Here is a 24,480-nt window from a genome sequence, read left to right on the forward strand (position 1 = left end):
ATTGAAAACGCTCTGTTTACTGGGAGTTAGGATGCAGGGCAGGAACCAAGGCGCAGAGTGGCCTCCTGATAACCAATCAGGAAGCTCTGAGCCTCTCCTCAGTGAACCAATCGGGATAATCTGAACTTTAGTGAGCCAGTTGCCTGTTACTGCGTGGAATAGACTCTAAGACCTCACTCTCTCAACTGGAAAGTGCGCAGAAATCACCCACCATCTTGTTAAAAGGTGGTTTCTGTTTGGTACATCCATATGGCACCTGAGAGTCTGCATTTCTAACATGGTTCCAGTGATGTGGCAGCTACCCTTACACAGTTCACACTCTGAGTGGCAAGTATTTAGGATAAATCTGGTCCCATAATAAAAATGTCGCCAAGTTTCTTTCAAAAGAATGTGATACTGATACAAAAGGGCGTAGCACACAGTTATAATAATGAAACTTTAGAAACAAATGTCTAATAACAGGGCCAATGTGAAGGGATAATAGTCAATATGCGTTTTCAAAAAGTTGTGAGTAGCATCGAAAAATCAGTAAAATATACGATGAAAAAAGTAAAATATAAAATTATATGTAACCTACATAGGAAAATCCCAGTTACATTCAAGTGGATGGAAACAGACTGAAAGAAAGTGATCCAATATGTAAACTGTGAATGCAACAGGTTTTGTGATTATGAGCAACTTTATTTTCTGTCTGTGTTTTTCATTTTATTCAATTAATACTTTTTATCATTATAATAAGATTAAAACATATTAAGCAAGAGATCGATCTAAGATGGCGACTGTAGAACCGGAAACCACCCCTACTCCTAATCCCCCGCCTTCAGAAGAAAAGAAAACAGAATCTAATCAGGAAGTTGCTAACCCAGAACACTGTATTAAGCATCCTTTACGGAGCAGATGGGCACTCTGGTTTTTTAAAAATGATAAAAGCAAAACTTGGCAAGCAAACCTTCGGCTGATCTCTAAGTGTGGCACTGTTGAAGACTTTTGGGCTCTGTACAACCACATCCAGTTGTCTAGTAATTTAATGCCTGGCTGTGACTACTCACTTTTTAAGGATGGTATTTGAGCCTATGTGGGAAGATGAGAAAAACAAATGAGGAGGACGATGGTTAATTACATTGAACAAACAGCAGAGATAAAGTGATCTGGATGGTTTTTGGCTAGAGACACTGCTGTGCCTTATTAGAGAATCTTTTGATGACTACAGTGATGTTGTATGTGGGGCTGTTGTTAATGTTAGAGCTAAAGGTGATAAGATAGCAATATGGACTGCTGAATGTGAAAACAGAGAGGCTGTTATACATATAGGGAAGATATACAAGGAAAGGTTAGGACTTCCTCCAAAGATAGTGATTGGTTGTCAGTCCCATGTAGACACAGCTACTAAGAGGGGCTCCACCACTAAAAATAGGTTTGTTGTTTAAGAGGACACCTTCTGAGTATTCTCATAGGAGACTGCATTAAGAAATCGAGATTTGGGAGCTGAACCAAAGCCTCTTCGAAAGCAGAGTGGACTGCATTTAAGTTTGGTTTCCATCTAAATGTTGCTAAGATATAAGAGAAGTCTCATTTGCTTTTGCCTTGTACTTCTGTGTTCACGGTTTTTTGTTTTTGTTTGTTTGTTTGTTTTTTGCTTAAGAGTGTCCACTACCCCAATCAAGAATTACAATACACATCATCCCCAGAATCCATGAATGTGTTCCTGGCCCACTCTGTAATAGCTTACTAGGATTACCATTATAAACACATTTTACCCATCTACAATATTCAAAAAAGAACTTGCATTTCTGTACCTTAAAGGAAAAAAAAATTCTGTTTATGTTCCATTGTGTGCAGGAGCATATTTTGCTGATTTGAAAGAGTATGATGCATACAGCAATCTAGCAAAATCTAGCAATTTTATTTATTTCTTTTTACAGCATTGTCTTTGCTGTACTCTTGCTGATGGCTGCTAGATTTAAATTTATTTGCTTCCCTACTTTATAACATTAGTGATTCTGATTTCAGTTTTTCATTTGTTTTGCTTTTGTTTTTTTCCTCATGTAACAGTGGTGAAGGATCCAGAAATGTGACATAAAGGTGGAATAAACATTAATTTTGTGCATTCTTTGTTTTTTTTGTTTTGTTTTGTTTTGTTTTTGTAACTACAAAGCTTTGCTACAAATTTAGGCATTTCATTCAAATCAGTGATCTATGTTTGTGTGATTTCTTAAACCTAATTGTGGCTTATATAAAAAAAATGTAACATCATAATTACATTCCTAATTAGAATTAGTATCTCTGTTTTTGTATCTTTATGCTGTATTTTAACACTTTGTATTACTTAGGTTGTTTTGTTTTGGTTAAAAAATGGCTCAAGTAAAAGCGGTCCCATTCATATTAAGACAGTGTACAAAACTGTAAATAAAATGTGTACAGCGAATTGTCTTTTAAACAACTAGATTTGTTCTTTTATTGCTCCATCTCTATAGAAGGAATTTGTATTTCTTATTGCCAGGCAGTCTCTATTGTGTCTTCTTATAGTGTCTTCCACATGAACAGCAAAAGTTTGGAGCACTATTTTATTATGTTTATTATAATTTTTAATAAATTGAACAGGTAGCATCATATACATGGAATTAAAAAAACATATTAAGCAAAATACTGTATTACATCAGATAATACATTTCTTTTTTTTTTTTTTTAATGTTTATTTATTTTTGAGAGAGACAGAGACAGAATGTGAGTGTGTTAGGGCAGACAGAGAGGGAGACACAGAATCCGAAGCAGTCTCCAGGCTCTGAGCTGTCAGCACAGAACCTGACGCGGGGCTTGAACTCATGAGCCGTGAGATCATGACCTGAGCCAAAGTCAGACGCTCAACTGACTGAGCCACCCAGGCACCCCAAGTAAACTTTTTTTTTTTTTTTTTTTAAAGAGAAGTAATTTGGGACACACTTATACTGAAAAATTATTCATTATTTATATGATATCAAATTTAACTGGGCATCCTATTTTTTCTTTTTCTTTTTGTTTGTTTGTTTTTGCTAAATCTGGCAAATATATCCTGAAATGCAACAAAACATTTGGGCAATTGGTTTGGCCTTGGAATTATGGCAGAAAAAGAAAAAATAAAAAAAAAAACAAATAGTGTTATTTCTCACCTTAAACTTACAATCAAACCAAGAAAAGGATAATCCCAAATTCTAATTTTTTCATTAAATACTTGAGGCAGAAAATGGACAGTAAAGCAATCTTACTGGAAATCAGTCTGAGTCAGCATTAAAAAGATTAAAAAGAAAAATTCAATTTTGAAAACATCATTATCAACATGACATTTCTTTGTAAAGGTTCTTATTAATTGCTTTTCCATTCAGTAAAAATTTTCTGAATTAAATACAAAAGTCATCTGTTAATCAACAAGATTTACTTTTAAACTTAAACCAAAATGAAAATAAGACTATGAAAATAATATTTCATTCTAGTTCAGCTTGTTTTGTACATGGACCCAGCACCAGGATTTTGATACTTAATCACTTCAAGCTTATAGGTTTCAATTATTTTATTAAGCAATTTTTCTAACAATTAGATGTTTAGGCCTTAGGCCCTTTTCAGTTTTACGTTTCTTTCTATAGTTTCAATGTGTCTTTTAGGGAGAGAGAAGAATTTCCAATAAGATCACAAATTACATGATGGCAGAGAGTAACACTATCTTCACCTTTCCTTCCAACTTTAGTCCCATGATGCCGTGAGCCCCCTGTCCCCTCACTAAGTTCCAAGTGTGGATTGCATTGCAGATGTGCATCTTTCACAAAGATTTTTAAAGAGAAGCTTCAACATTTATATAAGAAGGGAGAGACATCATGCTAAGATATTACAGTCCGCCTTGGGCATGCCGAGGGCAAGCTTGTCATTTAAAAAACAAAAGCCCCAGAAGACTTGTAGATACACAACAAGAGATTTGTACAAGGTTATTTATAGCAGCGCTATTTGCAATCAGAATAGAAACTAAACTAAACTAAACTAAACTTGCTAATAGTCATTATTAGTAGAATACATAAACCATCACCATGCATTCATATATTGAAATATTACAAAATATTTGAATTTCATATACACAAAATAACATGGTCATAATGTCTACCAAAGATAAGCAAGACATGTAGCATAATTACACATATATAAATCTCAAAATATGTAAAACAAAACAATATACTATTTAAGTTTACAAATAATGTAGTAAAACTATAAGAAGACAAGGGAATGAAAAATACAAAATCCAGATAATAGTTACCTTTGAGGGAAAGGGACAAACTGAGACCAGCAAAAGAGATACAGTGGGCTTCAAGGTAGTGATAATGGTCACTTTGTTAATGTAGGTCATGGTGATCACTCTATTATGATTCTGTATACCATCCATACTTTTTACTTTTATTATCACAATAATATTCATTATACAAACTAATAATAATAAGCAACTTTATCATCCCAGGCACATTTATTTATTTGTTTGCTTGTTTATTGAGTATCTATACAGATATATAGATATATATATAGATATATATATATAGATATATATATATATATATATATAGAGAGAGAGAGAGAGAGAGAGAGAGAGAGAGAATGTAATATAATATACTTAGTAAGTTGATTTTGGGGGGCTTATTTTAGTAAACATACCCAAATTAACATTAGATGGTAGCTAGTGGAGTCATCATAGGAGTTGAGGGAGGTATTTTAAAAGAGAAACTTGACTATATTCCTACTCTGAGCATGAGCAATAAAAAGAAAGGGGTTGGGTTGAAGAAAAAATAACTGATGAAGTCTCAGAAAGTGGATGAATTAATCTTAAACAGAATGACAAAAGAAGGGGATGATAGGGACAGGTTTATAGCAAGTAAGACAGAGAGCTCAGAGTGAGACTCACAACCAGGGTGGACCACTGGGAATAAAGGCTGAGAACTGTGAAGCTTTAGTAGAATTGATGAAATACATGAGATCTGCCAAGTAAAAATAGGATTGAGAAATTGTTATTATAATCAATTATAATGATACCAATCTGCAAAACTGTGAGATTTTTGCCCAGCAGTTTAGAAATAGAGAGGAAGACTTTCAGTAACAGCCCATGGTTACTTGTGATGATGGTATCTGTGAGGGAGGAGGGTATCTGTAGGTCAGATAATCAATCATAATATATATGTAGCATTCAGGAAAAAAAATTATCATTAAGAAAAGATTGAAGGGTCCAATTGAATGAAAATATTCCACAAAGACCAGGTATAGTGGAATAAGTTAACAGCTCTAGAAGGATATGGCATCAGGCATTATGCTCAGTGAACAAGACACTTAGGTTTTCAGTGGTGGAGCAGTTTGTACTTATGACAAGGTTCATGGTGTGATGTGGAAAGTGGGCGGTTGAAGTCAATTGGTAGGTAAGTTCATTGTCATTAAAGAGGGTAAGGGATCATGAAGCTAAAATCACCAGCATTGAGAGTAATGTCATTCAGATTATGGTGTGAACAGGAATGGGGAGGAAGATTTTGAGCCTGACAAGACCTTCAATCAAGGTAGGCGCTTTGCCAGAAATTAAGTCGAGCACAGGAACAATGGGTGGTGTACTCAGCTTACAGAAGCCGCAAAGAATTCTGACATTTTACAGGAAAATGGAGGAACTATAATCTGCAAGTGCTGAGATTCTTAGTTAAACCATAAGGACCCTTGTAAATAATTTTAGAGAATTCTCAAATCTAGAGAATTATCTGCAATTTCTTCAAGTTCGTACTAGTTGAATACTAATTCTTCACCAACCTGGTTAAAAAATTCTAAGCTTCCTATAGAATGTATTAAACAAATCAAAATGCACTGTGGTGTCATTGGGGATTGAGGGAAAGGAACTATAAGTAGATGTATAATACTTGTACATAACATCAAAGAAGTCCACCACCTAATGGAAGTGAGGATGGTGGCAGGGGCCACAGTGTAAAAAATTACTAGGAGAACAGTAGAAGTCAAGGCCAAGAATGAGGGGAATATTAAATGTTGGCTATAAATGGAAATAGCCAGTCAAGAGTCCAAATTAGAGCACTCTTCAAATGGTGAGGAATAACACACAATCTACAGAACTGACTTAGGACAGTTTCCCCAAAACACAGATTCTGACACAGAGAATGCTCTTTGGGAACAATACCTGTAAGAAAATGAGGGAAGCCGAATTGGACGTAGGGAGAAGTTGAACTGTCATGCAGTTGCAGCAAAGGTCCCCATCAATCCTACAGACAGCTCCAGAACTGGAGTATCCCTTCAGTGTTTTCCCAAATCTCCAGTAGGGCAGAACATTGTCCCCCACATTGACAAGTTATTAGAGGTGGGCCAGCCCCCAAGAAGGAGCATGATCTTTTGAAAGTCAGTTACTTTGGCCAAAGGGTATTCTAGAGAAGGACTCATCTGAGAGCAATAAACAACTAGCACTTCCACAGCTGAGCAAGTGAGTGAGTGTAAACTGTGGCATATCAATGCATCTGTATAGCCCACCCCTTGTGTTGCTCAGATTCATTTGCTACATATACTAAGTTGATCACACCTCTCCAAGTTTCTGGTTGGTTTCCTCTTCTGAGGAAATTTACAAGAGGATGGTTATTAGAACAAACTATAAACTCTGCCACTGCAGCTGGACTCAAGACCATAGCTGATACTCATTTTCTTCTTCCTCCACTACCCATTCCAGATGTCCCTCACCCTTGGCTAGCATCTCTGCAATTTAGGTGGCTGCCAGGTAAAGAGACCCAGATCCTCATCCCTAATGGAGCTAAATTCCCTGCTCATCAAGCTCTTCTCAGGCTGCTATCCTGTCCATTTACCATTAAAATTATGCAGGGAAATAAGCACTAGTAAATCACGTGGGTACCAAGCGTACTACTGCTGATCAGAACCAGTCACTCCTGACAAAGTGGTGACTTCTCTTCTTGCCTAATTGTGTCTCCAACTCTTAAATGCTGAGGCAGCAACTGCAGTTTCAAATGTAATGGAGCTCTTACTGTGTTCTCAGGTGGAAGCATCCCTCTATGGGAATCAGACTCACAGAAGTGCAAATTCACCAAAGGAATCACTGGAAATGATTGGAAGTGGGACTTGGTTCTTAGTTCTTGGTTCTTGGTTCTTAGACCCATATATTTTACCAACTGGGGTCACAGCTCCTTATATGGCCATGATTTAGGGTATAGACTGCTTTCTGGAGAATGGTGTTTCATCTTCCTAGGGTATTATCTCTAAGCTGTCACTTCAGCTCCACCTTTACAAATAAACATTCTATTTATTTATTTTGAGGTGGTGAAATGGAAGAGAGAGGGGGAGAGAGAGAATCCCAAGCAGACTTCGCATTGTTAGCGCAGAGTCTGATGAGGGGCTCAATTTCATGAACTGTGAAATCATCAACCTGAGCTGAAATCAAGAGTTGGATGCTTAACCAACCAAGCTACCCAGGTGCCCCTAAAATACTCCATATTAATATCATGTCACTAGCTTCTTGGAAGCTTGGTATGTGAGAAGACCAGAAGATCCTATAGTCGTGCACCTGCTCTCACACTTCCTTTGATGTAAAGCAGGTCTCTTGGTCTGAGGTGACATTATACAATATACCTTGTTGGTAGCTCAAACACTATGTAAGTTCTTGGATAAAAGTGATGACTGAGGCAACATGGCAGGAAAGGAAATTTATACTTGCAACATGTGTTCATTCCAGATAAACCAAAGTCCCTCCTTCCAAGATGGTTTAATCAAGGGATAGTAGCATACCAGGGGCTCAACATTAGTCTCCATTGCTAGTGGTTTGGATGTTCAGCAGTGTGGTAACTAGATCAGTGTTGATGAGTGCAAGTCCATGCTGTTGGACACATGCACAGCCTCCCTACCTGCCACCATTGTTAATGTGTCCATGAGCTCATTAAGTCAGCAGTGAGTTGGCTAAAGATAGTGCTAAGTATCCTCTCACAGCTGACTCACTCTATCTACTTGGTGGTTTCTTGCCTCTTTTTTGGTGGATGCTCTCTTGCGGGCATGTGATACCAAAATCTGTACACTTCAAGCCAATTACCATAGGTCCATCCTGTTTTCAAGTATAGGTTTTATTATTACTCGTATATAGAAACAGATCAGGAGACAACTGCCATTGAAAGGATAGTTTGTTACACTCACAGATCCCAAGGACAGGGGGTAGGTCATAACATAGGGAGACAAACAGAGAAGTACCATAGTCAGGAGGCAGAGGGAGAGGAGGAAACTGTAGCAAGAGCCTTTACTGGGGTTTATGTGGGAAGAAGCTTAGAGAGGATAAGCAGGTGAAATCATGAGTAAGTTGTTTTCTATCTCTAGGAATTAACTAACCCTGAGAGGGACAGTCTTTCCAGGGTCAGGACCAGGATATCAAATAATCAAAAATACAGAATAATAAAACATGATTAATACATACCCATTTCCTCTTCTCCATACCTATTTGACCCTTATTTTTCAACTTTTATCCTTCTAGGACCCTAAAAAAAAAAAAAACCCTAAAAAACAACAACAACAACAAAAACCAAAAAACCAAAAAAAAAAAAAAAACAAAAACAAAACTAAGCTATTCACCACTGCCAATGAGTCCATATATATTTTTACCTCAAGCTACTTCTCTCCACAGAAAGTGGATGATGAGGTACACTGGTAGAAATAGAGAGACTGGTGTATCTTCTGCCCTCTGGATCAGATATGTTTTACCAAAATCTTATACTTGCCACTATTTCCTTATCTTGATGTCATCGATATAATGGACCATCTACAGAATGTTCAGATGATCCAGGCCCTCTCAGACTAGAGTATGACAGAGAATAGAGAAGTTAACATAGCCCTGAAGCAGAAGACAAATGCATACTGCTGGCTGTCCCACATGAATTCAAATTGCCTTTGTTGCTTCTTCTTGCTATGGGGAAAACAAAACAAAACAAAAACAGACTCACCAGACTAATTTACCTAAGACTATGTTGATCTGCTTTAGAACAGATACTACATCTAATATACCAGTTGCAGTTGGGGTTACTATTTGCCTAAATTTGTGATAAGCTATTAGCATGTGCCAAGCTATACCTATTTTTTTTTAATTTTTTTAAAATTTTTTGTTTATTTATTTTTTGAGAGGAAGCTTGACACAGTGTGAGCAGGGGAGGTGCAGAGAGAGAGAGGAAGACACAGAATCTGAAGCAGGCTCCAGGCTCTGAGCTGTCAGTACAGAGCCTGAGGTGGGGCTCGAACCCACAAATCGTGAGATCATGACCTGAGCTGAAGTCAGACACTCAACTGACTGAGCCACCCAGGTGCCCCTATACCTATTTTTTTAAAGATCAGACTGGTGAATTAAATAGATAGACTGGTGAATTAAATAGACCACCATTCCTGAATCCTTTAGGTTTTTAAGGGTGATGTTCTCTGATGTTTCTCCTAGGATATAAATATTTTTAAATTTATGATCTTGGCTGGGGGTGGGGCAGGGGTGGGAGGGAAGTGCATTTCAAAGTTCCCATTTGGCCTACTCTACTCTTTTAGCTCTTGCCCCTCAGGACAAGGGACCAATGTAGGCATTCTGCCAACTACCAAATATATCCATTCTGATTGTATATTTGGGGACTGGAAAAATAACTATTAAATGGATGTGTGTGTGTGGACCCATTTAATTTTAATGGATGTGTGTGTGTGGATGTGTGAGCTGGACCTAGGCCAGGATTCCACTTTTTAATCTAATCCACAAATGCCTCTCTCATTAAGAGGGGAAGTCTTGGTGATATTTGGATTCAAGATTGTCAATCTCAACCTAAGCCCTATGTGCAACAGTTCTCAAAATATCTGAGTATTTCCTTTACTTACATGAATGGCCATAGGTTGCTTTAGGGGCATTATTACATACACGTATGGTATTACAAGTTGCTTCCTTATGAGCATTCAGCCTTCCCTTCAGTCAGTAATTCAGTATCTAAAATTAGGATGAGGTTCAAGTGTTGGACAAGAGATCATGATGTTTTATTATAGTGCCTATCCAATAAATCTTGATTTCTTTTGGTCATATAAATTTTATAAATTGAGCAATTTTCTTATTGGCTGCCTATTTATCTTACACCTAGGAATATCATGTTCTATAATATCTTCATAGTTTTATGTAGGTCATATCCTGCTGGCTGTCCTTTAGACCTTGCTACAAATTATGATGATTGTACCTACACTGCCTCAAAAATTTTAGTTTTGCCTCCTGCTTTCCATTATTCTGACTCCATCATCCCCAATGCTATCAAGGAGCCTAGTTCTATAACAGCATCTCTGATGTCACCCTTGGCCTATAGTTCATCACTGAACTACTCAGAAGTGCTATAGCCTGGTTACCCTTTATTAGAGCATCTCTTATCAGTTTGGTAAGGTGGAGTTTCACCCAGGTTCTCCCACAGCAAGCTGGGATTTTCCAGCTTTACATGGTGTACCTCCTCCAGCATGCTTATTTGTCCAAACCTCTTGGTGTCTTGCTCCACTGTCTACCACAGTAGTTCTAACATCCCTAATTTTTTTATTGCGACCATCCCTTTTTCAAACTTCCAAGAATGTTACAATGCTAACACTGTTTCTTAAAGTCTTCAGCAGGGTAATAAATTTTAGATTATAAGACAGTGCTCTTACTCAAACTCATGTTCTCACCTCCCTACCTTGATTCTACCCTCAGAATCATATATGCTCTCCAGGCTCCTACTGGTACACGTTGGCTGGCCCATGTTGGCTGGTCCTGCAGCATTTCCTATTTGATGTTACCATGTCTCTGGCAGGGCAAGGTTATGTCTTGACCCTAGTTATTTTTCTGATGCCTACTGGGAGAGGGGAGATAGATCCTGAAAGGGTGTGTATTATGTTATGAGGCAAAGACCCCTGAATTTTCTTAAAGCAGAGGAGGAATTCTAGACTTCAACAGGAAAAAGTGGGCTATCTCTATAGGTTCATTGTCCTAGGGAAGCTGGAGATTCAATATTTCTGAGTACATTGACTCCTATCTCTGTTCCACATCTTAATGCCAAACACCTTTGCAGTCAAGGTCCTGAGTATAGTGGTCTTGCCAGAGTTAAAGATTCAAAGTTTTCTGGAACTATTCTGCCCTTATAATTAGGTCCTGGGTTTTAGCCTCACCTTTTTTTTTTTTTTTTTTTTTTTTGCCTTCTAGCTGTTCGAGATGAGACTCTCTTTATATGCTGCTTAAGAGACCTTCTGGCTTTCACATATCACCTTAAATTATTGATTAATTACCTCCTGCCTTTCATTGTCTTTTTCCAATATCACCCAGCAAGAACCAGGAGATTTCAAAGTCCCTATACTTATTACTTTCTTCAAACTTCTTCAAATTTTCTAATTAAAAAAATATTTTATATATATATTTTATATATAATATATATAAATATATACAATTTATATCTATAAAATATTTATAAATACTTATTATATAAAACTATATAAAAATATATAAATTATATATAAATTATATAAAATTATATAAAAAATATTTATATATACACACCTCTATAAATATTTGTTTAAATAGGTACTTAAGTTCTGTAATAATGTTATAATTAAGGATATATCAACATTTCCTCATAAATAAATCAGATAAGCAAACTTTACATCCTTCTTCTTTCTCATCAATTCCATTGAGTTAAATTACTAGAAGAGGAATTTTTGTGGTCAAAATGATACATTTATCTTAAAAGCTTTTGGCATATATTGTGAAATATTTTCCAGAAATGTTAGACTAGTTTACACTTCCACTAGCAGTGAATGACAAATCTGTATCGCCCAACTTTTGTAATATCATTTGTGGTGATTTTTGTTAATATGCCAAGATAAAAAGGCATTTCCTTTTTTATTTTAAATATTTTGAATTTGAAATGTTATTGCCTAGGTATGCTTTTCTTTTGTTAGTTGGGTACCTGAATTATTCAGAAAGGTCAACAATGATGTTCAAAACAATGAAGGTCAACTGGTGCAGTGTTTACAAACTGTTCTCTGAATATTTGTGTTCTCTGATACCGAGAAACTCAAGCCATCGAAGGGAGGGAGCCATCTTGGGAAAGAGAAGCCATGCTGTGGAGGAAGGGAAGGGAGGCAGAGAACACTCAGGCAACCCCACTCCTCCACATACACGCCTACTTTGTTTCAAAAAGTGTCTACATTTATTTTTGTTTTATTTATTTGGCATCTCCTTAAGATTTTCTTTTAGGTGAAAGGTCAAGTAAAGCCACTTTGAAAACTACTACTTCTTGCCTAACCTTCCAGTGTTTTAGATGAGGAGGAAACTGAAACTCGGAAAGCTGGTGGCCTCTAGCAGCCAAGACCAGCACCTTGAGTTGGTGCCATCGAGGTAGGTGATCGATCACCTCCACTCCACTGCTTCAAATGTTTTTTCTGATTACCCAGGCAGAAAACAGTACAAGGTGATTCAAGCATGAAAAGTGTCAAAACTTTCTACTTAAACTTTCTCCAGCTACTGCCCTTCAGGATTCTTTTAAGTGTGAATCTTTCAGTAAGACCTTTACCATGTCACCTCGTCCAGCTGGCCTTTACTTCACATTCTGTGGCTCTCAAATTAAAGCAACCTCATGATGTGGATTTCTGTAAATGCATTATTTTAAATGAAAGATCAGAGATTAAATAAACTGCCTTAGTTTTCTATCAGTTATACACTGGGATTCACATTTTCCCTTATCTCTTCTAAATATTTGAACGATAATGTTTTCCCAATAGTGGTTAGTGTATAATTTACCAAATCATAATTTACTGATTCAGTTTGGATTTGAGGAACATTATCTTGGTTATTCAGTCCTTGGACATTATCAGAGCTGAAGATACATTTCTGTTTCAGATTTTACATATTTTGGCAATTGTTTTTAGCTCATGTACTTTTTTGCCCTAAAGCAGTTTCAAGAGAGTACAATTTTAAACATCAAAAAGGGAATAATGATACTTTAATTGAACTTTGAACTTTAAGGACTACCAACAAGTTATGCACTCTAAAAATAACCTTAATTATTTCCAGTTTTTCTACTTTTTTCTATTATTAACTCTTTATCTTCTTATTTAATATTTCATATCCTATGATCTATACCTACCACTTACAGTAGTACCTTCTATGTACTTACATGTGTATCTGCAGGGGCGCCTGGGTGTCTCAGTTAGTTAAGTGTCCAACTTTGGCTAAGGTCATTATCTCGCAGTTCATGGGTTCAAGCCCTGCATCAGTCTCTGTGCTGACAACTTGGAACCTGGAGCCTGCTTCAGATTCTGTGTCTCCTTCTCTCTCTGTCCCTCCACCCCCCCCCACTCTCTCTCTCTCTCTCTCTCTCTCTCTCTCTCTCAAATAAATAAACATTAAAAAAAAATGTATCTGAATTAGCCCATTTAGTCCTCATAGTAACAAATATTTAGGTGGATTAGGGACTGTTATTATGTCCATTTCACAGATGCAGAAACAGAGTCTTACAGAGGTTTAGTGTCAAAAAGGCTTTCAATCATGGTTCATTTCTTTCTGGAATTCAAGTTTCATACAGCACCTTTTTTTCCTCCCATGGTACAGAAAGAAATTCCACAATTGTGCCTTTGATTGAACCTTAATTTCTGTGGCCTCTCCAAGCACTCCAAGTCATATTTCAAATTATAAAAATTTTACTAGACATATAGTAAAATATACTTTATACTCATAGCCAAATTTCTCAAGATCCAACAACCTGAAGGCATTCTACTACAAATACAAACACTAAGTTGTCTCAGACCCTTTAACATTCAGTAATTCATGTGTGCATTGAAATGAAAGTACAAAATCATAATGGTTTGATTTATAAAATCACAAGTCTCTTGAAGGTAAGGCTTTATCTTGCCAAAAGCACGCACACACTTATATATTTGTAAAATATGAACCTAGAACTTTAAATTTCTGAAAAATTAGGGACAAAACTTCAGAAAAATTGGGGACAAGTTTGCTACATTGTCCCCTTTCAGAAACCACATCCTTTGACTTTCTGATTCTGCTCATGGATAGATCTTCAGTTCTTGGGTGTTAAATGTTAAAAATTACAATAACTACGCTCTTGAATTAATATAAAGATAACCCAATAAATCTTTATTAGTATATGTGTTATATCAATTCTACAGGTGATTTTGAAAAAAAAATCATTAAATGATGAGGATTTATTGGGGCCCAATAACTGTGTTTTGATAATATTTATGATCTAAAAAGGGAGGGTAGAGTGAGACATGTTGACAAGGTTGTTGCTAACACTTATGGAAAATGAAAATGATCTAGAATTCAGTTTCACATTTTATATTTTCCAACACTGGGACATGAAACTATGAGGTATTCCAATGATCTTACATTTTTATATGATTGGCAAAGAATTTGAACTCCTCCTCAAATGTATCTCACTGACAAAATTTTTGCGAGATGACAAATAGGTTTCTTTGTTTATCAGTTTGGAAAATAAACCCTACAGCCTTAAACAAATTTGCTTAAGGTCAACACAGAACAGAGATCAGGTTACAAAGAACGTGAGATTATACTTCAGTGTGCCATCACAATCCATTAGCCTCATTGTTACTTCAGTTGCCATTTTCATTACTGGCTCTGCGTCTGCAAATTTTTATCCAGCTACTGGTTAGCAAGGTTTCTTCTGTACATCAATGTCTTAGTTTAAATTTTTAAGAGATGGGTCTGATTGATCAAGCTCACCTTTTGATGCCAGGCCATAGGTCTCCTATGACAAATGTGATTTGTGCTGATATTACAGCATGTGACAAGCAGGATTACTGACAGAAGAGTAGAGGCTCTTGAACTGCTCTTATTGGTCACCACAACAGCCCTGGGTCCAGCTATCTTAAGGTCTCTGCCTGCTTATTTCTAGATTTTTTTTTTTTGAGATTTCAAAAGTTTTATTGAAACTTACAATAAAGCTCAAATTTTACTTGAGCTAGTTTGAGTAGGTTTCTGTTCCTTAGAAACAAAGAGCCTATTCCAGAACAGTTTTCTAACAGCCTTGTCAAATTTATCACTTCCACTTTTCATGTCTTAAAATATATAGGGTAACTAATATACATTATTTTATCTTTGAAAAAATTTCCTTTTTAGGAGAAAGTTTAAAATGAAAATAAAATATACTCCAATTTCATGAAAATAGGCAGTGTCTCCAATATATAAGAAATGAATAAATGAGGGCACTTATGAGAATTAGGAAGTAGAAAAAAGTGAGGGAGAGAAGGAAGGATAACTGTTTTTCCCTTTGCTTTGCTTTGCTTTCCCAAAGATTTAGGTGTTAGATGGGTAAGTTGCTGTAAATTGAAATACGATATGGCAGTTAAGTGGATATCCCCAAAGCTAGATGGCTTAGGTTCGAATTTAGCTTTGCTAAAGTTAGTGGATGGCCTGTGAAACCAGTCTCCCTGTATCTCAGTCTCTCACCGTTAAATTTGGTGGAATAACTTTCAGTTTTTAATGACTTACTTAGGTACTATAAGAATAGACTAAAGCCTATGTATTCATAGTAACTTAACAGATATATAACTCCAGTGGGCATTTATTATATCCTTCTGATTGGACAAAGATATGACAAATAACCCTAGATGACTCTGTGAATTGGCTAGGGAGTCTGAATATAATAAGACTGAAACTTTTTTCTCAGTGGTCCAAGACAGTATAGACCCTGTCTCTACAGCCCAGTTTGGGGAACTGCAATAGGCCTAGACCGTAACACAGGTTCTTCCTTAATTATTTCTTCCATCAGAAAATCTTATAATCTCAAATCTTTTACTCCCTTTCCCCTGAGGGATATCCACTTAAGAGTCCAATATGCTCTTGGATTGAATAGTACCTGGGCAAAAAGTGTGTGCAATGATTCATTACAGGTATAATTTTTACTTTTGTTCCAAGGTCTCCTTTTGGTAGGTGCTACAAATCTATAATCTAGAATTGCACAGATTCTTAATGTTGGCTTGCAAACCTTGTCCGCATTTAGAGATCTGGACTCTAAATCTTTGGCTGGGACCTTACCACCTTGATTGGTAAACATAAGGCTTTTGGTTATTTCTTGGCTGCCTAGGTTCAATCCCAGTACTATCATGGCCCAAGGGAGGTACTTGGTGTACCAAGTAAGACTGGTTTCAAACATCTGGAGTTTACTGTCTGGATTTCTATTCCCTTGTCAGCTGTGTTTCTTTGCGTAACCTTTTGGTTGGGTTTACTTGCTCCTGGGCTCTATGATTCCTGCTACCCACAGTCCTGGTATTACCATACCTGACACTTGCTTCTTCAGGAACAGCAGACTAGATGGGTGTCAGGATAGGAGCTAGAACTAATGTTTACGAGTGACTACTAAGTTTGGGAGCTACACTAGACACTAAAAAGGTGTGTGTATGAATGTGTGTGTGTTCAGTCCCTATGAAAAACTATAAAATAAAGCTTACAAATCCCATTATACAAATGAAAAAACTGAGGCTCAGAAATCATATAACTTGCCAGAAAAATCATACAATCAGTGAACAGTGGAATTTTTGGCTCCTCATCACCACTGAGCATAATGCACCATTAGTAACTGGATGTTTGCCTTCATCCTTGGCTGGCTTTCCTTCACTTCTTTGTGGAGAGAGCTGCTCATGTGATTACTTATTTTTTTTTTTTCTAAAAATCTTGGCTATTAAAATTATTCAGAGTTTCTTAGAACCAACCACTCTTTGGGACTCATATTATACAGATTCTTCCTCAACTTCTTGACTTTCAGTTGAATCAGAAGGTGAAACAGCATAATGGCTAATACACAAAACTTTGGGGCTAGACAAATATGGAGTCAAGTCCTGACATCAGCACTAACTAGTGTGTAACTTGGGTCTAATTACTTAGTATCTCTATGTGAGACTGTGCGTGTCAAGCTTTTAACAGGACCTGAGAAGTGATGAAGAGTAAAGGTTCAGTAAACACTAAGTACACTTGTGCTACTATTTCATAATTATCCACTGTTATTATGTTCTTCCAATTCACTCTCTCAATCCTGTGTTCTGAACTGAGAGGTCAAGCAAAGTATAGGGCAAGTAAATGTTAAGTAAGTGGCATAAAAAACCCAAGACTTGGAACAATAGTTCTCTCTTTTCTTCAAAACCTTGTTCTCAACTGCCTGGCCAGAAAGGAAAACATACAGGAATGGAAGGTTTAAAGCTCTTAAAAGGGAGGAAAAGATGGTCACACTCCAGTTCTTTTCTGAGAATTCAATTGATCTGTTATAGTAAGTACTGCCTTTGAAACCAGGAAAAGAGTTAGTGGAGTTTTGATACAGTGGTTGTATGGAACCAGATTAATGAATGAAAGGTGAGCCAAGATTTGCTAATGAAATGCAAGAACTTTCCCTTTAGATCATTGATCCCCTGGCCAGGTTGTCAAGATATTTCATACCATAATAGCTTAACCACAGTGTTGGGGGTACTTTGCAGTACATGGCTTTCAAGCAGACACTAGTCCAAAAATACTTAAAAAAAATTGGGTGCATATTCTCTTAATGGCTAAATGAGTAACTCTGAATAAGCCTCTTGAAATGCTCTGGCCCTATATTTGCTCTGTAGAACTAGTCCCTTTCTTATATTGACTGTCAATAGCTTCACCAGTGAGTGGTGAGTACAAGAAACTGACAATTTTATGTCCAAGTCAGTTGACCAGCACTGCGGTCATGCCAATGTTATGTGACCGAGTGTTATGTGAAGCAGATTGTTTAGTGTCTCTGCCCTCTGTTTTCTTTTCCATAAAACAAGCATCTTAATGGTATCATTTGTGTGGTTTTACCATTAACAAACCACTCTCCCATGCATTAACACAGTCATATCACAGCCCCCCTCCTCGCCTACCTCCTTAGGTTGCCGTGGAGATAAAACAAGTTAATAGGTATGAAAAGCTTTTGAAACATTAAAGAGGCTAGTCAAATGCATGTAGTCATACTGGTTTCATAGTATAATTAGAAAACACCACCTAGAGAAACCATGTTTCCATTGTTTAAACAGTGTTTTTAAACCATTAACATAGACCTCCACTGGATTATTTAGTGAGTGAGCATTTAATTGCCATTGCTGAGTTCATAAACCAGCCAGCTCTCTGTAACACACAGGCAGGGTCACAATGGGGGAGAGCCTCGTCAGCTCCATGCCAAATGTAGCCTCTGATTGGCTCATTCCAAACAAGGACAGTTTGTAACTGTTATTCCAAGAAACCCACACAATGCAGAAGTGCTTTTCCTTTTACACTTCCTACTGGTGTAGTAAATAGTAACCTTTTGCCAACCATTCATAAACCACTATGCCACACACATCTGAGTGCCTATTTTGAGATATTCTAAGAAATATGCAATCTTTAAAACATCTCGTTTTTCAATTCTCACTTTTCTCTGTAAGCACATGATTTAAAAGCATTTACATAATGAAAAAAGGATTTGAAAAGCACATAATTGTGAGTTTTTGAAAAAAAAATGGCATAAAATGCTATTTGAAAAGTCATAGACTCAGGAAAGCAGCAAGCTATTTTTGCTTTAATTTAAAAACTTGCAGATCTAAAAAATGTTTTAACCACACAGTAGAGCAGTGTTAAGTAATCAGTGTCAATTTTGGCAGCCGTTAAATGAATTACCGCCATACTTTCTTATTTATTGTCATTTTAAACAGCTTTTTAAGTTAATAAAAGGAAATTGTTACAGGGAAGAAATCTATAGATAAGACTATTTAAATTAGCCAATTGCTATGTTCCATTTAAAAAATGAATGGCTTTGTATTTTAAAATTTAATGATAATACATATTACAGGTAATATAATAATTATAGAGAGAATTCAGCACTTCTAGACACCAGAATATCACTAGTGAAAATTCATAGAACTATATTTTCAACTCCTGAGAGCTTTCAGTGAAACCCCTCAACTGGTGAACAGGAACTTGTTGAAGACATTTTTAAATGAAATATAGAGCCATAACACTAAGAATATGTGGAAAAAATGATCTGAAGCTTAAAGCAAGTAAATGACTGACCCCTCCACTCTGTCTCTTCTTCACCCCATAGGGCCAAACCACATAGAATGGCTTCTCTGAAATCTTACAGATAATGAATGTTAGTAGTCACCTTCATGTTTAGACTCACAAGATCTAGTCTACACCTCTAAGTGAAATAGATAGATAGATAGATTTATTTATTTATTTATTTATTGAAATAGATACATTTAAATCTGAGGATTATGCTAAACTTTATAAAATGGGTGAGTTCTTACAATTATATAACAGATTTAAGGATTGCAAAACTCTTATTTATTTGTAATCTGGGACATTTCCTTCATAATTTTCAACAGATTAAAAAAAATCACGTTAAAAATTAAACAACACAGATGAACGTAAAAGATCTATTTCTTTTTTGAGAAAGAGAATAGAATATATGTGGGGATAATGCTAAGATTAAGTCTTAGAAATTAATACAAGCTGATTTTAACCGCTGAGTCGCTATATTCTAAAATGACTAAGAGGCAAAGAGTATGGATCTTTGAGTATAAATTCATGATTCCTTAAGAAAATGCAAACATTCTCTTCTTATTTTATGTACTTTATCTTAGTAACTTAACCATTTCATAACTTCTGTTAACATCTTATATTTAATTCCAACTATTTTACTCAAGACTCACTTATCAGGTAGCTCGTATTAGAGGACCTATTGTATCTAAAAATCATCATCTATTCATCAAAATCCTCACTTTTCTTAATGTAACCTCCTTCTGCCCAAACCAGAAATCTTGGAGTTAACCTATACACCTCTCCTTCCACTTTTTTTGCAGTATCCAATAAAGCCATTTTGATCTGTATCTCTCAAATCTAACCTATGTTAAAGCTCTCAGTTTCCCTTGCCTGAAATACTGCAGTAGGCTTTCAAACTGTAATAGGAAGAGCCCAAGAATGACCAGCAGCCATTCAATGGAAGGAAGTTGAGGAAACAGTCTCCCATTGAAAAAACACCTGCAAAGTTCTCTCTAAGCTAGGAAAAACAGCGTATTTCATTAAAGAACTCCTAATAGAATAGTTCTGCATAGATGAAGCAAGGAAATCAAGGATGAATTGAGAAGTACATAAATCCCAAAAGATCAGAAGTATTTTTTCACTACTGAATCTCCAATGTCCAGAATAGTACTCAACCCTTCATAGGCACTCAGTACACCCATTTGTGATATCAATGAAGAAATGAATGAAGCTCAAGAGCTAAAAGACTCTACATGGCCTTGCAGGCTTCCTTAATAGTTGGATATCTTTCAAAGGACAATGGAAAGCCACTAAAAGTTCTGAAGCTGCAGAGTGACATAATCAGATCTAAAGTTTAGAAATAGCATTCTATCTACTATGTGGAGGAAAGATGGATGGAGGAAGCAAGATTGTATGGAAGGAGACTAAGAGGAAGCTTCACCTGACCAAGGAAGAGAGAGGTGCTAGAGGCTTGAACTAGGAAGCTAAAATAAGGATGCCTGTAAGTAGATATTTGTGGGGTGTAGAGGATATCGATCCCTTGGATTTAGAGATTAATGAAGTAATAGAAGACAGGTGATTGAAGAGAGGGAGGAAGCAAGGATGATGATTGATGTCTTTGGCAACTAGCTGAAAGGTTAACGGGAACATGGAACATGGAACAAGAAAGTCTTGTTTGTTCTTAAATTTGTTTCTTTTCCCCAAAGATGTGCATTACTGTGTTAGAGAAATGTTAAATGTGCTACATTAAAAAGACATGTCTGGAGGGCAGATGGATACAGGGGCGTGAAACGCAGGAAAGCAACATCAGGTATAAATATAGATTCAGGAGTTAGTCTTAAAGATGAGATCAAGAGAATCACAGATATTCCAGACAGCGAGTGAGAGGGTGAAAAGCGAGTAAAATGCTACCTTGGATTTGAACACCAGGATAAAAGAGATGGAATAAAGAAGAGGAATCCATAAAGTAAAAAAAAGAAGGAACAGGGGGAAAAAAGGAGAGCTGTGTGCTAATAAAGTAATAAGGGAAAGTATTACAATAAGAAGCAGGGTCAGTAAAGGATACAAAGAATAATGGCTATCTGCTGATTTTGCAACAAGTAGGTCATCTATAATCTTGGTGAAGGTAGTTTCAATAAAGTTCTTTATGTGAAGCCAGGTAGCAGTAAGCTGAAAAGTTAGTGGGAGGTGAGAAAGTGAGAAAATGGATGTGAACAACTCTTTCAAAAAGTTTGCCTACGAAAGGGAAGAGAGAGAGAGAGCAGGTAGAGCTAGAAGAGTGTGAGATTCAGGAAAGGCTTTCTTTAGATTTTGTCTCAAAGATAATAAAGACTTATATATGTTTAAATAATGGTGACAAGGAACTAGTAGATAGTCAGTGGTTACAGATTTAAGAGCAAAAAGAGGAAATGGATAAAAACCTCTGATTAGCCAAGATGGGTCAAGATTCAAACCCCAGGAGAAAGCTTAGCTTTGGACAGAAAGTGGGGTATCTCTTTGTAATAATAGGAGAGAAAGAAGAAAAGCAGAGAGTGAATGCAGGACAGATAGGAGATGGCTTCTCTATTCCTTGTAAAGTCATATTCAAGTTGGAGTTTGAGATAAGGGAGGAGAAAATTTGAAGAAAGTGAGAAGAGTTTGAAATTGCTCTTGTGGGGATGGGAGAAGAAGGTGAGAAGGATTATTAAAGTACCTTTTGGTACTGAAACCCCATTGAGGTTGAGACCATGCATCTTATGGGGCAAATTCAAGGTACTGTGTAATTTTTATTCCAGTAGTACTTAGCAGCCTGGATGTGGACAAAGGGAAGATACACAGCTAGGTTTATCTAAGGTTTTGATTTTTCCAGTTAGGTGTGACAGAAGGGAAGGAGGGCAAGAAGGCTGAAGATGATAATAGGGATAGAGCTTCAGCCTCCAAACAAGGTACCAGGATATTTATTTATTTAGTTTGTTTGTTTGTTTGTTTGTTTATCTATCTATTCATTCATTCATTCATTCATTCATTCATTCATTCATTTAGAGGGACAAAGGAGAAATGGTGCAAGGGGGGCCTTGGGAGCTTAGATACTGGTCTTCAACATACTTTATTCCACTCGTGAGTTACAACAAACTTATGTGGTGGACCCAAATATGACCTCTATTTTACAAAGTAAAGTTGAAAATCTCAAAGTGGAGGAGTACACATCCATGGCCATACACCTAGGACCTAGTAGAACTAGGACTCAACAAAAATAAAAACAAAGGTCTAGCAGACCCTAAGGCCCGGGTATTAAACATATGCCACACTGAAAAGTAGTGAGTGGAGAATTCTTTCCTTATAAAATTCTGTCTTTAGAAAATGTACAAACAAGAGAATGTACAAAAATAGGAATCAGAATGATAAAATGTGTAGGTCAGGATTGAGGACATTATTAATTCCAGATGGGATACAGTAGCTCCCCCTTATCTGCAGTTTCACTTTTTATGGTTTCAGTCACCTGTGGTCAACTGCGGTCTGGAAGCAGATAATCTTCCTTCTGACTTAATGTCAGAAGATCAATATTAGCCTTCCACTACATCACAGCAGCATTCACCTCACTTCAACTCATCAGGCAGGCATTCTGTCACCTCATATTATCATAAGAAGGGTGAGCACAGTGCAATAAGATATTTTGAGAGAAAGACCACATTCACATAACTTTTATTACAGTATATTGTTAGAATTGTTCCATTTTACTATTAGTTATTGTTGTTAATCTCTTACTGTGCCTAATTTATCAATTAAACTTTATCAAAGATATGTACGTATAGGAAAAAGCATAGTAAATATAGGGTTCAGTACAGTTGGCAGTTTTAGACATCCACTGGGGGGCCTTAGAATGTATCCCTGTGGATAAGGAGAGACAACTACATTTTTAAGCAATCATATTTCGCTGCTGTGTAAAACCTTAGAGGATCCATGGAACTTTCATAAATTTTATCTCAATAATCAAAACAAATGTATAAAGTAGGGTTTTTTTTTTTATCATTTTGATTTTATGAGTTCCAAAAAGCTAAAGAATTTACACAGCTTACTTACCAGTGGATTATACCTTTTCATTTATGCTTGTTAAAGCCCTTGAAAAACTCAAAATTATTACAGACATGTTATTAGCAATTTTATACTCATAAATGAGCTTGATACAGTGAAAAGGTAGAGTGAATCTCAATACTTTTTTATTAGTTCAATTTGAGACTATCAGGAAAACATATTCAGGATTGGAATCAATTTTTCTGAGGTTTTGAGAAAATTTGCTTACTTCATATAAATCAGATGGGTTTGACACTGGAAAATAGTCCAACATCTCTCTCATTGGAGATTTGGCTACTTTTCACTCTCTTTCTGTGTAGAGATCACAATTTAAGATTCTTGAAGATTGTTTTCATTCTGAAAGCATCTGACATAAGCTTGCCCACTCCCCTCTGTCTCAGGACACTTCCATTGTCTTTTTACTGAGCAAACAGAGAAACACAGAAGTAAATGAACAGAGAAAAATAAATATAGAAGTATAGGTCTCTGGAAAAGTAAAGAGTATAAAATATAAACCAGGAAAGGAGATAGAAGGAAAATCAAGAGAGCTTCCTGAGTGAGCAACATGTTACTCCTTCTGCCAAATACTTTGGCTTTATTCCTGATTTGTTTTCGTCCTTCCCTGTAGGTGGTCCTGTCACCCTATTCCCTCCTCTTAGGGGAACATTTCTGGCTTCACTAAACCAATAGGTCTAGGCAGATTATTGTAATTCTGTGTATCATTCCTTAGACCTGGAACACTTTTGACATATGCTATTCCATCAAAGTCACTGACATAATTTAATCAGGCATTAAAATAAAGCCTGATTTTTATTAATTGAATGTAAAGAACCAATATGATCTAAGAAAATCCCAATATTAGTATGTTGCCTCAAAAAAAAATTGTTGTTGAGCTTTGGAAAGTAGTAATAGAACATTTAAAGAAAATATTATGAATAAATAATTCATTTCTTGGGTTTAGTACCCCCAATGAGAAACAGAAATTATGGCAAATGAGAAAATGAGAAGGTTAAGAACTTGACAAATAATGAAGACAAAAATTCATCATGTTAAAAATCTAGTATCATGCCAATTCCTGGATTACATCTACATAATTTGGGGGTAAGATTGTAGTCTTGATTTAAATAAGGTTGTTGGCAGTCGTGTTCTAAGGCCTTATCTATTAGTAGTTGATTAAAAAGGAGAAGGAGAAGAAGAAAGAGCGAAATAGTGAGAAGAAGAATGAGAAGGATGTAGGGGAGGAGGAGGAAATGAGGAGGAAGAGATTAAGAGAGAAGGGAAGGGAAAAAAAAACAAACAAAAACAGCACTAAATGATTTCTATTTTTGTCAGTAGTTAGTCAGTCAGTCAGTCAGTCAGTCATGGTTCCCAAACGAAGGAAAAGGCAG

General features: G+C 36.4%; 1 pseudogene; it reads left to right on the top strand.

Annotated features, from left to right (window-relative positions):
* The first annotated feature begins 765 nt into the window (after window positions 1-765).
* Window positions 766-1,442, top strand: LOC131514486 (eukaryotic translation initiation factor 4E-like; annotated as a pseudogene).
* The last annotated feature ends 23,038 nt before the right edge of the window (window positions 1,443-24,480 follow it).

This window comes from Neofelis nebulosa, chromosome 6 (assembly GCF_028018385.1).
Source record: "Neofelis nebulosa isolate mNeoNeb1 chromosome 6, mNeoNeb1.pri, whole genome shotgun sequence".
NCBI lineage: Eukaryota > Metazoa > Chordata > Mammalia > Carnivora > Felidae > Neofelis > Neofelis nebulosa.